The following is a 15,808-nucleotide window of genomic DNA, read 5'->3' as shown; positions in this document are numbered from 1 at the left end:
ACCAAGTGCAAGAACTTCTAATTTTATTGAGCCAAGCAAAAAGGGAATGAAGGAGGTCTAGGGGGAGATCCAAAGTGGAAATTGGTGGGACACCCCAACCCCGGATGTCCATGAGGGTCCAGCGGTGTCCAGAAGGTCCTGGTGGTCCCCTTGAGGTTCTCCTGGTGCCCACGAGGTTCTGCTGAAGGTTCCTCAGGTCTGTGAGGGGTTCTAGCTGTGCCTGTGGGGTTCTAGAGGTGCTTATGGGGTTCTTGGGGGTCCTACAAGGTTTTATAGCTGTCTCCAGGGTTCTCTGTGCATCTATGGGGTTCTACAGGTGTCTACTGGTGTCTACAGGTGTCTATAGTGTTCTAGAAGAGTCTGTGGGGCTCTAGGGGTCTCTATGGGTGATTAGAGGTGCCTGTGGAGTTCTAGAGGACTCTATAGAGGTTTAGATATTCCTACAAGGTTCTAGAGGCTTCTACAGGGTTCTAGAGGTGCCTGTGGGGTTCTAGCAGTGTTCTTGGGGTTCTAGGGGTGACAATGGGGTTCTAGCTGTGCCTACAGGTTCTACATGTGCTAACAAGGTTCTAGAGGTGTCTGTGGGGTTCTAGTCATTCCTGCTGAGCTCTAGAGGTCTCTATTGGGTTCTGCATGTGTCTAAGGCACTGCCTGCCGGGCTCTCTGCATGATTTTCTGTCGCAGGGTTGTCCTCAAGATCCGAATCAAGGTCCAGTAGGTTCTCAGGTCTCTTTGTTCTGCTACCCTCAACATGAAGCTGTCTATCCCAGCTTCACTGCCCGAGTTCTCCCGTTCCTCCACCTCCACCGTGATGACGGCTCTCCTGCCCCTGGCCACGGTGGCCGTCACCTTGACGGGGCCATCACTGAGATGGACTTTCTCCTGGTTTTCCTTGAGGATGACGCAGGGGAACATAGTGTTGGAGGAGCCCTGCGGGCACCCGGCCAGGCGGTGGTAGGCGGCCTCCAGGTCCATCCTGTGGACCCTGTCCAGGGACAGCTCCAGGCCCATCACCACAGGAAATAGGTTGTGGTCCATGGGGTTGGAGAAGTAGATGGCCAAGGTGAAGAACTCAGCCTCATAGGCCAGGACCCCGTTACAGCCCCACAACCTGGAGCTGTTGGTGAACCTGCAGCTGCTGGAGGAGCCCGGGAGCACCGAGGGCTGGGGGTCACTGAGGCTGCAGCCGCTGTAGAAGTAGGTCCTGGAGGGAGGAATTTGGGGAGGTGAGGTTGGGAGAAGGTGGAGATGGTCCCACCACCACCAGGATCTGCTGTGGCCATAGGGAGGAGCTGGGGCCTGGGAGATGATCCCAGAGCCTGGAGATGATCCCAGCCCGGGATGAAGATCCCACCTGGAGCTGCCCCTGCCCCCCAGCACCGCGAGGGTCCCTCTGATGTTCCCCCATCCTCACCTGGGCTCCTTCAGGATGATGTTCTGGGTCTTGTTGATAACCTGGATTTCCACAAAGCGGCTGGTGCTCAACCCCATCCTGACTTGGGATCTCCTCAGCTCCCAAATCTCCTCAGCTCAGGCTCTCCCTGCTTCCAGAACTTTCTCCCCACTCCGGGCTCTCCTCCTGCTGTTCCCAGGTTCTCTCCCTCCCGGTGCAGATCCTCCGTTCCCGTTTCCCGCACACTCCGAGATTTCTCAAGATATCTCCAGTTTCTATTCTGCCCAAAACCCGCCCCAAAATCTGCCCAAACCTGCCCAAACCTGCCCAAGCCCCACCTGAACCGCCCTGAACCCGGCCCAAACCGCCCCAAACCCTCCCATGGGCCCCCTCTCGCATGGGACCCCCAAATATGGGGCACTACCCCAAATTATTGTGGGGGTGGCCGTGGGACCCTCAATTATAAGGTGGGACCTCCAATTATGGGGAGGGGGCACCCATGAACCCCCAAATGATGGGCATGGAACCCCTAATTCTGGGGTGGGGGGGCCATGGGACCCCCAGTTATGAGTGGGGGACCCCCAATTTTGGGTCAGGAGTTCCATGGGACCCCAATCTGTGGGGCGGGACACCCAATTATGGGGTGGGGAGGCCATGGTGACCCCCAATTTTTGGGGTGGGGCTCCATGGGACCCTAATTTATGGTTCGTGGACCCCCAAATTATGGGGTGGGGTGGTAAAGGGGCCCCAAATATTTGGGGTTTGGGGGGGGGGGATTTTGCAGGGGATTTTGGCCCCGATCCTGGTTATGGGACCCCCACCCCAAATTTATGGGGATTTTTGGGTAATAAAACCTCCTGGCCACCAGGGGGCGATGTGTGTCATTGGGGGGGTACCATAGAGAGGGGATCCTCATTATGGGGGCTTTGGGGGATTTTGGGGGGTCCAGACGTCACAATTATGGGACCTTCACCCTCTATTTAAGGGATTTTGGGGTTCTGACACCCCCTGAACCCGGGAATGGGACCCCCACCAGGCATTTATGGGGGGAAAGGGAGGGAAATGTGAGGTGGGAAAATGGCGGGAACTGTGAGGGGAGAAAAGGGCGGGAACTGTGAGGGGAGAAAAGGGCGGGAAATGCGAGGGGAGACAAATGGAGGGAAACATGAGGGGAAATAGGGAGGAAGAAACAAGGGAAAATGCCAAGAATTGTGAGGGGGAAAGGCAGGAATTGTGAGAGGAAAAGGGGCAGAAAATATGAGGGGAAAAGTGAGAAATGTGAGTGGGGAAAAGGGAGGGAAACATGAGGGGGAAAAGGGCGGGAAACGTGAGGGGAGAAAAGGGCGGGAAATGTGAGGGGAGACAAAGGGAGAGAAACGTGAGGAAGAAAATGGGGGAAAATGTGAAGGGGAAAAGGGAGGGAAACGTGAGGAAAAAATCCAGTAAATGTGAGGGGGAAAGGCAGGAATTGTGAGAGGAAAAAGGGCAGAAAATGTGAGGGGAAAAGTGAGAAATGTGAGGGGGGAAAAGGGAGGGAAACGTGAGGGGGGAAAGGGCGGGAAACGTGAGGGGAGAAAAGGGCGGGAAATGTGAGGGGAGACAAAGGGAGAGAAACGTGAGGAAGAAAATGGGGGAAAATGTGAAGGGGAAAAGGGAGGGAAACGTGAGGAAAAAATACAGTAAATGTGAGGGGGAAAGGCAGGAATTGTGAGAGGAAAAAGGGCAGAAAATGTGAGGGGAAAAGTGAGAAATGTGAGGGGGGAAAAGGGAGGGAAACGTGAGGGGGGAAAGGGCGGCAAATGGCAGGGGAGACAAAGGGAGGGACACATGAGGGGAAATAGGGAGGAAGAAACAAGGGAAAATGCCAGGAAATGTGAGGGGGAAAGGCAGGAATTGTGAGAGGAAAAGGGGCAGAAAATATGAGGGGAAAAGTGAGAAATGTGAGGGGGAAAAAGGAAGGGAAACGTGAGGGGGAAAAGGAAGGGAAACGTGAGGGAGAAAAGGGCAGGAAATGTGAGGGGAGACAAAGGGAGAGAAACGTGAGGAAGAAAATGGGGGAAAATGTGAAGGGGAAAAGGGAGGGAAACGTGAGGAAAAAATCCAGTAAATGTGAGGGGGAAAGGCAGGAATTGTGAGGGGAAAAAGGGCAGAAAATGTGAGGGGAAAAGTGAGAAATGTGAGGGGGAAAAAGGGAGGGAAATGTGAGGGGGAAAAGGGCGGGAAATGTGAGGGAGAAAAGGGCAGGAAATGTGAGGGGAGACAAAGGGAGAGAAACGTGAGGAAGAAAATGGGGGAAAATGTGAAGGGGAAAAGGGAGGGAAACGTGAGGAAAAAATCCAGTAAATGTGAGGGGGAAAGGCAGGAATTGTGAGGGGAAAAGTGAGAAATGTGAGGGGGAAAAAGGGAGGGAAATGTGAGGGGAGAAAAGGGCGGGAAATGTGAGGGAGAAAATGGAGGAAAATGTGAAGGGGGAAAGGGACACATGGGGGGAAAAGGGAGGGAAACGTGAGATCTTCTCCTGCCCAGTTCCCTCCCTGTCCCCGCTGCAATCCCACACTCCCCATTCCCTGATCCCCCCCAGTTCCAAGGCACCCCCGTTCTCAAACATCCCCCAAATCCCAGCCCCTGTCCAACCTTCCCCTCCAGACCCCAAATTCCCCCAAATTCCCCCCAAATCCCAAACGTTCCCAGTCCCAAACCCCAGATTTTTTAACTCTGTGACTCAAAAGTGGGAAAAATTCCCATTTTATTGAGCAAAGCAAAAATGGAATGAAGGAGGTCTGGGGGGGACCCAAAGTGGAAGTTGCTGGGACACCCCAACCCCAGGGTGTCCATGAGGGTCCAGCGGTGTCCAGAAGGTCCTGGTGGTCCCCTTGAAGTTCTCCTGATGCCCACGAGGTTCTGCTGAAGGTTCCTCAGGTCTGTGAGGGCTTCTAGAGGTTCCTACAATGTTCTAGATGTGCCTATGGGGTTCTAGAGGAACCTGTGGTGTTCTGACAGTGCTTATGGGGTTCTAGAGGTGTCCTGGAGGTATTTATGGGGTTCTAGAGGGGCCTACAAGTTTCTAGATATGTCTATGGGGTTCTAGAGTTGCCTGTTGGGTTCTAAAAGTCTCTGCCAGGTTCTAGGTATGCCTATGGAGTTCTAGGCATGCCTATGGAGTTCTAGATGTGTCTATGGGATTCTAGAGGCATCTATGGGGTTCTAGAGGTGTCTACAGGTTTCTGGTGATGCCTGCAGGATTCTCAGGCTGTCCCTGCGCTTCCAGGGCTGTCCAGGATGTCCTGAAGAAGGTCCTGCAGGATTTCATTCCTCTTGGACCTGTCTCTCTTGACATCCCAGGGCTTCCCTCGCTTGGCTTCATCCCCCGATCCCCTCTGTTCCTCCAGCACCACCTTGAGGGCGGAGCTCGTGTCAGGGGACATGGTGGCCGTCACCTTGATGGGGCCGTGGCTCACCTGGACGGTCCCGTGGCTCTCACCCACGAAGACGCGGGCAAATCTGATGTCCTGGTCAGCGCTGGAGTAGGTTCCCCTGGCCATGCGGAGGTGGGTGGCCCTCAAATCACCCAGGTGGGTCTTACCTGGGGACAGCTCCAGGCCCAGCTTCATGGAGAACTGGTTAACGTCACAGGGGTTGTAGAAGTAGATGGCCAAGGAGAAGGACTCGGCCTCGTAGACCAGGATCCCTGACACGCTTGTGGTCCCCGCCATGCTCCAGAGCTGTGGGTCACCTGAGAAGGTGCACGTGTCCCTGGAGCCAGGGGACAACTCTGGCAGGGGGGGCTTGGAGCAGCGGCCACGGAGAAAGAAGGTCCTGGGGGGAGAAACGGGGTGGGATCAGTGGGAGATGCTGGTGGGACCAGAATGGGGTGGAACAACCCCTGGGAGTTGATGCCTCCATGGGATGGAGATCCCACCTGGAGATGACTCCAAGGTTCCCCCCAAAGCCTCACCTGGGGTTCTTCAGGGTGATGTTCTGGGTGTTGTTGGAGATCTGGATCTCCACAGAGCGGCTGCTGCCCAACCCCATCCTGGCTCTGGATCTCCTCAGCTCCAGGATCTCCTCAGCTCCGGGATCTCCTCAGCTCCAGGATCCCGGCTGTTCCCAAATCTCCTCAGCTCTGGGATCTCCTCAGCTCCAGGATCTCCTCAGCTCTGGGATCTCCTCAGCTCCAGGATCTCCTCAGCTCTGGGATCTCCTCAGCTCCCAAATCTCCTCAGTTCCCAAATCTCCTCAGCTCTGGGATCTCCTCAGCTCTGGGATCTCCTCAGCTCCGGGATCTCCTCAGCTCTGGGATCTCCTCAGCTCCGGGATCTCCTCAGCTCCAGGATCTCCTCAGCTCTGGGGTCTCCTCAGCTCCAGGATCTCCTCAGCTCCCAAAATCTCCTCAGCTCCAGGATCTCCTCAGCTCCGGGATCTCCTCAGCTCCGGGATCTCCTCAGCTCCCAAAATCTCCTCAGCTCCGGGATCTCCTCAGCTCCAGGATCTCCTCAGCTCCGGGATCTCCTCAGCTCCGGGATCTCCTCAGCTCCAGGATCTCCTCAGCTCCCAAAATCTCCTCAGCTCCGGGATCTCCTCAGCTCCAGGATCTCCTCAGCTCCGGGATCTCCTCAGCTCCGGGATCTCCTCAGCTCCGGGATCTCCGCAGTTCCCAAATCTCCTCAGCTCCGGGCTCTCCTCCCGCTGTTCCTGGCGCTGCCGTTGCCGCTCCCTCAGGTCCAGGGCGATAACGGCTGCTCCTTATCAATAACGAAAACTTTCACTTTCACCGGAGCCTTCCCAAACCCCGGCCCCTTCCTGGCCGTGGAATTCTTTCCAGTGGAACTGGTGTTACTGGTTTAACTGGTTTAATTCCCCATTGTAATGGGTTTAACTGGTTTAATTCTCCAGTGTAACTGTAACCTTTTAAACTGGTTTAATTCCCCATTGCAATCAGTATAACTGGTTTAATTCTCCAGTGTAACTGGTGCAACTGGTTTATTTCTCTACCAGCACCAGTTTAATTAGTGTACTTGGTTTAACTGGTTTAATTCTCCTGTGTAACTGGTGCAACTGGTTTATTTCTCTACCAGCACCAGTTTAATTAGTGTACTTGGTTTAACTGGTTTAATTCTCCAGTGTAACTGGTGCAACTGGTTTATTTCTCTACCAGAACCTGTTTAATTAGTGTACTTGGTTTAACTGGTTTAATTCTCCAGTGTAACTGGTGCAACTGGTTTATTTCTCTACCAGAACCTGTTTAACTGGTGTTACTGGTTTAACTGGTTTAATTCTCCAGTGTAACTGTAACCTTCTAAACTGGTTTAATTCCCCATTGCAATGAGTATAACTGGTTTAATTCTCCAGTGTAACTGGTGCAACTGGTTTATTTCTCTACCAGAACTGGTTTAACTGGTGTTACTGGTTTGACTGGTTTAATTCTCCAGTGTAAATGTTCTAACTCGTTTATTTCTCTACCAGCACCAGTTTAATTGGTCTAATTGATTTGACTGGGTTAATTCTCCAGTGGAACTCCTTCAACTAGTTGGTTTCTCTCCCAGAGCTGGTTTAAGTGGATTAACTGATTTAACTGGTGTAACTGGTGTTACTGGTATCACTGTGTCCCCCCCAGACCCCAGACCCTTTCCCGGCCCAGGGCTCCCCCCTCCATCCCAGATCTCCCCCTCTCCCATCCCCACCCCAGCCCCGCCCCTCAGCCCCGCCCCTCCCAATCCCAAGGCTCCTCCCCGATCCCAAATCCCAATTTTTTATAAAAATTTAATTGGGCCAAGCGCAGGAATTTCCCATTTTATTGAGCGGAGCACAAAGGGGATGGAGGGAGGTCGGGGATCGCGGGGTGGGAGAGGGGAGGGGTCTGGGACCACCCAACCCCGGGGTGTCCGTCCTGCTCAGAAGGTCCTGGTGGGTTCTCTGAAGTTCTCCTGGTGCCCACGAGGTTCTGCTGACGGATCTTCTGGGGTGCCTGTGAGGTTCTAGAGATGCCTATGGGGTTCTAGCAATGTCCATGGGGTTCTGGAGGTGTCTACAGGTGTCTATGGGGTTCTGGAATATTCTATGGGGTTCTAGGGGTCTCTATGGGTTATTAGAGGTGCCTATGGGGTTCTAGAGGTGCCTGTGGGGTTCTAAGGGTCTCAATGGGGTTTTAGAAGTTCCTACAGGGTTCTAGAAGTGCCTAAGGGGTTCTGGAGGTGTCTAAGGGGTCCTGGTGGTGTCTGCAGGGTTCTCAGGCCATCCAGGACCTTCCAGGCTACCCTTGGGGTTCCAAAGAAGGTCCTGCAGGCTCTCACTTCTCCTGGACATGAGAATCCCAGGAAAGGGATTCTGTCCCCTGCCTTCCTAGCCCGGTCCCTACTGTTCCTCCAGCACCACCTTGACTGTGGTGTCCGTGTCAGAGGACATGGTGGCCACCACCTGGACGCGGCCGAGGCTCAGCCGGGCGGTGCCCTGACTATCGCCCACGACGACGCGGGCGGACTCGATCTTGTGGCAGGAGCTGGGCACGGTTCCATTGGCCATGCGGGTGTAGGTGGCCTCCAGGTCGCCCAGGTGGACCTTGCATGGGGACAGCTCCAGGCCCAGCTCCAGGGAGTATTTGTTGTAGTCGATGGGGTTGGAGAAGTGGATGGCCAAGGTGAAGGGGTCGGCCTCGTAGACCAGGACCCCGGCCACGCCCCAGAACGAGGAGCTGTTGGCGAAGACGCAGCTGTCACAGCAGCCCGGGAGCAACGCTGGCCGCGGGGCGCTGTAGCAGTAGCCACAGTAAAAGAAGGTCCTGGGGGGAGAAACGGGGTGGGATCAGTGGGAGATGCTGGTGGGACCAGAATGGGGTGGAACAACCCCCGGGGAGTTGATCCCTCCATAGGATGGAGATCCCACCTGGAGATGACTCCAAGGGTCCCCCCAGAGCCTCACCTGGGGTCCTTCAGGGTGATGTTCTGGGTGTTGTTGGAGATCTGGATCTCCACAGAGCGGCTCAGTAAATCTCCCATCCTGGCTCTGGATCTCCTCAGCTCTGGAGTCTCCTCAGCTCTGGGGTCTCCTCAGCTCTGGGGTCTCCTCAGCTCCGTGATCTCCTCAGTTCCCAAATCTCCTCAGTTCCAGGATCTCCTCAGTTCTGGGATCTCCACAGCTCTGGGATCTCCTCAGCTCCAGGATCTCCTCAGCTCTGGGATCTCCTCAGCTCCAGGATCTCCTCAGTTCCCAAATCTCCTCAGTTCTGGGATCTCCTCAGCTCCCAAATCTCCTCAGCTCAGGCTCTCCCTGGTTCCAGAACCTTCTCCCCACTCCGGGCTCTCCTGGTGTTCCAGGCACACCTGGGGCTCTTTCCCCTCTCCCCAACGACCTCCTCAGGGTCAACAGAGCCGATCATTCCCAAAATCAACGAGAACTTTCACTTTCACCGGAGCCTCCCCAAGCCCCACCCCTTCCTTCCCTATTTTTAACCCTTTCCCAAATTCCTGATTGAACTGCGAGTGAACGGACCCAAAACTGACCCGGATTTGGAGAATCCCCGAAATCACCGAGCCCGGGATGGCCCCGGCTCCGCAGTTTGAGAAGCGACGGCTCTGTTTTTGAAATTCCAAAGATTTCTGGAACCGCGAGGAGGGACTGAGGAAGGACAGACGGACAGGGACAGGTGCACCAGCCCATGCTCCCAACAACCCTGATATGTGTGGTGATAAGCCAACCCCTGATTAACTAACCCTTGATAAGCCAACCCCCTGATTAACTAACCCTTTATATGCCAAGCCCTGATAAACTAACCCTTGATAAGCCAACTCCTGATAAGCCAACCCCTGATAAACCAAACCCGTGATAAGCCAGTCCCTTGATAAGCCAAGCCCTGATAAGCCAACCCCTGATAAGCCAGTCCCTGATAAACCAGCCACTGATAAACCAGCCACTGATAAACCAACCCTTGATAAGCCAGCCCCTGATAAACCAACCCCCTGATAATCCAACCCCTGATAATCCAACCCCTGATAAACCAACCCTTGATAAGCCAGCCTGTAGCAGATAGGGCCTGGCGTTCGGAAGATCTCGTGATGTTACGGGAAGACAGGGCCCCTGCCCCCTTAGATAAGAAAATTAACATAGGAATGTAGCCCACCGAACTGGATTCCAGTAACTTTCCACTTGCCCAGGTAACTTTCCATCCCCTACTAACCATAGATGGTAAGGACAGACCCCCACCTGACGTAGAAGCCCCCTAGACTATAAAACCCCATGAGAAGAGAGAATAAAGGCCTTTGATCCTCCACCATATTGGTGTCCGCGTGTTTCTTAGGCCCGAGCGACCCTGGGGAATGGGTCACCGTGCTGTCTCCTGAAACCAGGCCGCCTGCCTTGTATCAGAAGGCAACATTCTGGTGCCGAAAACCCGGGAAGCCGATCAGCGCCCGGGGAACGGGAATTCGCCTGGACGGGAGACAGCGGCTGCAGCGGCAGGTCCGACTGCAGCGGGGGAGACGTCCCCGGACTGGCAAGGAACATGGAATCCTATGCAAAGGTCGTATCAGATATGCATGCACAGTTTAGGATAGAATGTAGAATTAAGTGTGAGCTCAGGAATTCTAATCTTGCTATTGCAAGGCTCCTAGAGCTCTGGACGATCGAACGTCCGGTAAATATATTATATTCGGAAGTGCGGGAGAAGCGCACTGCCGCCTTAGCAGAGGATACTAAGTCCTCAGGCAATGGTAAAAGCCTCAAAGCGTGGGGGAAAGGAGAAGAGGCCCTACGCAAGGCATTAGAAGAACAGGAGACGTGGAAAGTCGCGCATATACGTTTATTTCTTGCAGTAAAGCGGGGGGCGGGGGCCGCGACTCACACAGTGTCTGAGAGCGATCGGATTGAATGCGGGAATATGCCGGGGCCGGGAGCGTTCCACCCCTTCCCGAGCCTGAGCCCAGAGCCCCCAGGAGACCCCCCGGAGCCCCCATGGGACCCCCCGACCCTCTCGCGGAGCCCGCCGGGTCCCAGCCCCCCCGCGGAACCTTCCGAAAAATCCGCGGTTTCTCTATCCGTCCCTTCCCCGCCGGCCACCAGCCCAGCGCGGGAGGCAGAGCGGCACGCGCAGCTCTTCTGCCGGGGACAGGCAGAGGAGGCGCGGAACGCGGCCGACCCCGCCGGGAGCGGCGCCGACTCCCCGCCGCCGTATGGGTTTGAAGATGGCGCCGAAACACATGGTGAGGGCGGAAGTAAGGAGACGGGGGGCGGAAATGCAGTCAGCGCGCCCCAGAACGCATGTGCGGGAGAGGGGGGAGAAGGGGCGGCCCCCGCAGTGGAGCGAAAGACCAGTCAGAGCGCTCTATTCAAATTAGGTCCTTATAGGGCAAGGACCTCCCCCGGCAGGAGGCGGGGGGAGCGCAGGGAGAAGGAACGGCACCACCCCCGAAGGGAGGAGCGGGGTCGGACCGAGCCCGGCTGGGACTCGGAAACCGAGAGAGCAGAATTAATACTGTTTCGAGCGAAACCTAATAAAGCTTTAAACAATATCGGGAAACGGTCGCAACACAAACTCACCGATTGGGGAAAAACAAAGACAGCTTGTAGGGACCGAGCACCGGCAGCCTCCTTGAACGCTTTCCCGGTGGGAGTTGCCGGAGCGCAGGGAAACCAACGGGGGGCATATACCCCAGTTAACCCAGGAGAAGTCAAAGCGATTTCAGAAAGAGGAGTCAATTCAGCTGTAGTACCCACGTTTGTGAACGACCTTTCTAACAATAATGATCTGTTCACTTTTGATATTACGCAAATAAGCCGCATGCTTTTTGATGGGGCAGGGCGGATTCTATTTAAACAGGGGTGGCGGGACGACCGCGTTAGCCCAGGCTTCTGGGGAAAGGCAGCAACTCAGCGAGCTGTCCCCAGCCGGCACAGCTTTCCCCGGCAGCATCCTCGCTCCGGGCACGCCCGAGAGGGATCTGAAGGAGCTGCGGGAAGACACCCCGATGCAGCGGCCCAGCCACGGCGACCCCCAGGGGGGCAGGAGACCCTCGTGCCCTGTGCCCTCACAGGGAGCGGTCAATTTTGCATTCCCGCTTACGGTGCAGTGGCCGAGCGGTCGGACCAAACAAAGTGATTAAAAGCGTGCCAAAAAGAAAAACGCAACCTACCCTAAAACCCTACCCACTAGAGTTAGCAAAGTCCCAACCAGCCATGCGGAAGTCTTTCAGACAGACCGTGCAGCCAGATCAGACTCAGACCCAATCCTTCGTATGTTAGAAGCTACCTTTATATCCCTGAATGAATCCAACCCTAACCTAACCGAATCCTGCTGGCTTTGCTACGATGTCAAACCTCCCTTTTATGAAGGAATTGCTTTAAACACTCCCTTCAGTTACTCCACAGCCGATGCCCCTCACCAGTGCAGATGGGAAACCCCTCGCAAAGGAATCACCCTGAGTCAAGTCACAGGCCAGGGCAGATGCTTTGGCAATGCAACCCTAGCTAGGCGGAAAGGCAACGTCTGCACCAAAGTTGTCAAGCCTAACAGGAAAAACAATAAGTGGGTAGTCCCATCCGCACCTGGGATGTGGGTTTGCCAGCGATCTGGAGTGAGTCCCTGTGTGTCTCTTGCCAAATTTGATGACTCTAACGACTTTTGTGTCCAAGTTCTGATCGTTCCTAGGGTCCTGTACCACTCAGACGAAGAAGTGTACCACCTTTTTGAGGAACCCAGCCGGCTTCACAAAAGAGAAATAATAACAGGTGTAACTATCGCGATGCTGCTCGGGCTAGGAGCAGCAGGAACGGCAACGGGTGTCTCAGCCCTAGCGACACAGCACCAAGGACTGTCCCAGCTGCAAATGACCATCGATGAGGACCTGCAAAGGATCGAGAAATCCATCTCCTTCCTGGAGAAGTCAGTCTCCTCTCTCTCGGAAGTGGTCTTGCAGAACAGGCGAGGTCTGGACCTCCTGTTCATGCAGCAAGGGGGCCTGTGTGCCGCCTTGAGAGAGGAGTGCTGCTTCTATGCAGACCACACAGGAGTCGTAAGAGACTCCATGGCAGAACTCAGAAACAGACTGGCTCAGAGGCAGAAGGACAGGGAAGCCCAACAGGGCTGGTTCGAGTCCTGGTTCAATCAATCACCATGGCTAACCACTCTGATTTCTACCCTAATAGGTCCATTGGCATTGCTGCTTCTAGCGGTTACCTTCGGACCTTGCCTGCTGAACAAGCTGGTCTCATTCGTTCAGGCCCGCCTGGAACGGGCCAACATCCTGTTCATTGGGCGACGAATCCAACCAGGGAACACTGCCAGCCACAAGTTCTAACCTTGACTGGCGAAAACTTACTCAGATTTACCAAACCCCCTTTTCCCTATCGAACTACAACCTTATACCTCATTTCAGTGTATGACTACCTCATTCATTTGTGAAAAAGGGGGGGGAGATGTAGCAGATAGGGCCTGGCGTTCGGAAGATCTCGTGATGTTACGGGAAGACAGGGCCTCTGCCCCCTTAGATAAGAAAATTAACATAGGAATGTAGCCCACCGAACTGGATTCCAGTAACTTTCCACTTGCCCAGGTAACTTTCCATCCCCTACTAACCATAGATGGTAAGGACAGACCCCCACCTGACGTAGAAGCCCCCTAGACTATAAAACCCCATGAGAAGAGAGAATAAAGGCCTTTGATCCTCCACCATATTGGTGTCCGCGTGTTTCTTAGGCCCGAGCGACCCTGGGGAATGGGTCACCGTGCTGTCTCCTGAAACCAGGCCGCCTGCCTTGTATCAGAAGGCAACACCAGCCCCTGATAAACCAACCCCTGATAAACCAGCCACTGATAAACCAACCCCCTGATAAACCAACCCCTGATAAACCAGCCCCTGATAAACCAGCCCCTGATAAACCAGCCCCTGATAAACCAGCCCCTGATAAACCAGCCCCTGATAATCCAACCCTCCCGAGACAGTCGGAGCTCAACTTTTCACATCACAAAACCGACAGGAAAAATCCCACCGGATCTTCAGAGAACTGGAGCAGCTGCTCTGCCCCCCAGCCCAGCCCCCAAACTCCCGATCCCACCCCAGACCCCTCCCCAAACCCCAAACACCCCCGAGCAGCCCCAGCCCCCCGACCCCTTCCCACATCCGGGGTTCCCCTCCCCAAACCCCAAATCTTCTCCTGCCCAGTTCCCTCCCTGTCCCCGCTGCAATCCCACACTCCCCATTCCCAGACCACCCCCAGTTCCAAGGCACCCCCGTTCTCAAACATCCCCCAAATCCCAGACCCTCCCCAACCTTTTCTTCCCCCTCCAGACCCCAAATTCCCCCAAATCCCAAACGTCCCCAGATCCCAAATCCCAGATTTTTCACTCTGTGGACCAAGTTCAAGAACTTCTAATTTTATTGAGCCAAGCAAAAATGGAATGAGGGAGGTCTAGGGGGAGATCCAAAGTGGAAGTTGGTGGGAAGCCCCAACCCCGGGATGTCCATGAGGGTCCAGCGGTGTCCAGAAGCTCCTGGTGGTTCACTCGAGGTTCTCCTGGTGCCCACGAGGTTCTGCTGAAGGTTCCTCAGGTCTGTGAGGGGTGCTAGCTGTGCCCAGGGTCTTCTAGAGGTGCTTATGGGGTTCTTGGGGGTCCTACAAGGTTTTATAGCTGTCTCCAGGGTTCTCTGTGCATCTATGGGGTTCTACAGGTGTCTACAGGTGTCTACAGTGTTCTAGAAGTGTCTGTGGGGCTCTAGGGGTCTCTATGGGTGATTAGAGGTGCCTGTGGGGTTCTAGAGGACTCTATAGAGGTTTAGATATTCCTACAGGGTTCTAGAGGCTTCTACAGGGTTCTAGAGGTGCCTGTGGGGTTCTAGCAGCGTTCTTGGGGTTCTAGGGGTGACAATGGGGTTCTAGCTATGCCTACAGGTTCTACATGTGCTAACAAGGTTCTAGAGGTGTCTGTGGGGTTCTAGTCATTCCCGCTGAGCTCTAGAGGTCTCTGTTGGGTTCTGCATGTGTCTAAGGCACTGCCTGCCGGGCTCTCTGCATGATTTTCTGTCGCAGGGTTGTCCTCAAGATCCGAATCAAGGTCCAGTAGGTTCTCAGGTCTCTTTGTTCTGCTACCCTCAACATGAAGCTGTCTATCCCAACTTCACTGCCTGAGTTCTCCCGTTCCTCCACCTCCACCTTGATGACGGCTCTCCTGCCCCTGGCCACGGTGGCCGTCACCTTGACGGGGCCATCACTGAGATGGACTTTCTCCTGGTTTTCCTTGAGGATGACGCAGGGGAACACAGTGTCGGAGGAGCCCTGGGAGATCCTGACCAGGCGGCGGTAGGCGGCCTCCAGGTCCATCCTGTGGACCCTGTCCAGGGACAGCTCCAGGCCCATCACCACAGGAAATAGGTTGTGGTCCATGGGGTTGGAGAAGTAGATGGCCAAGGTGAAGAACTCGGCCTCATAGGCCAGGACCCCGTTACAGCCCCACAACCTGGAGCTGTTGGTGAACCTGCAGCTGCTGGAGGAGCCCGGGAGCACCGAGGGCTGGGGGTCACGGAGGCTGCAGCCGCTGTAGAAGTAGGTCCTGGAGGGAGGAATTTGGGGAGGTGAGGTTGGGAGAAGGTGGAGATTGTCCCACCACCACCAGGATCTGCTGTGGCCATAGGGAGGAGCTGGGACCTGGGAGATGATCCCCAGAGCCTGGAGATGATCCCAGCCCGGGATGAAGATCCCACCTGGAGCTGCCCCCCAGCACCGCGAGGGTCCCTCTGATGTTCCCCCATCCTCACCTGGGCTCCTTCAGGATGATGTTCTGGGTCTTGTTGATAACCTGGATTTCCACAAAGCGGCTGGTGCTCAACCCCATCCTGACTTGAGATCTCCTCAGCTCTGGAATCTCCTCAGCTCAGGCTCTCCCTGCTTCCAGAACCTTCTCCCCCACTCCGGGCTCTCCTCCTGCTGTTCCCAGGTTCTCTCCCTCCCGGTGCAGATCCTCCGTTCCCGTTTCCCGCACACTCCGAGATTTCTCAAGATATCTCCAGTTTCTATTCTGCCCAAAACCCGCCCCAAAACCTGCCCAAACCTGCCCAAACCTGCCCAAGCCCCGCCTGAACCGCCCTGAACCCGGCCCAAACCGCCCCAAACCCTCCCATGGGCCCTCTCTCGCATGGGACCCCCAAATATGGGGCACTACCCCAAATTATTGTGGGGGTGGCCGTGGGACCCTCAATTATAAGGTGGGACCTCCAATTATGGGGAGGGGGCACCCATGAACCCCCAAATGATGGGCATGGAACCCCTAATTCTGGGGTGGGGGGGCCATGGGACCCCCAGTTATGAGTGGGGGACCCCCAATTTTGGGTCAGGAGTTCCATGGGACCCCAATTTGTGGGGCGGGACACCCAATTATGGGGTGGGGAGGCCATGGTGACCCCCAATTTTTGGGGTGGGGCTCCATGGGACCCC

The sequence above is a fragment of the Zonotrichia albicollis genome, chromosome 38 (genome assembly GCF_047830755.1).
Source record: "Zonotrichia albicollis isolate bZonAlb1 chromosome 38, bZonAlb1.hap1, whole genome shotgun sequence".
Lineage (NCBI taxonomy): Eukaryota > Metazoa > Chordata > Aves > Passeriformes > Passerellidae > Zonotrichia > Zonotrichia albicollis.
This window is presented reverse-complemented; position numbering follows the sequence as displayed.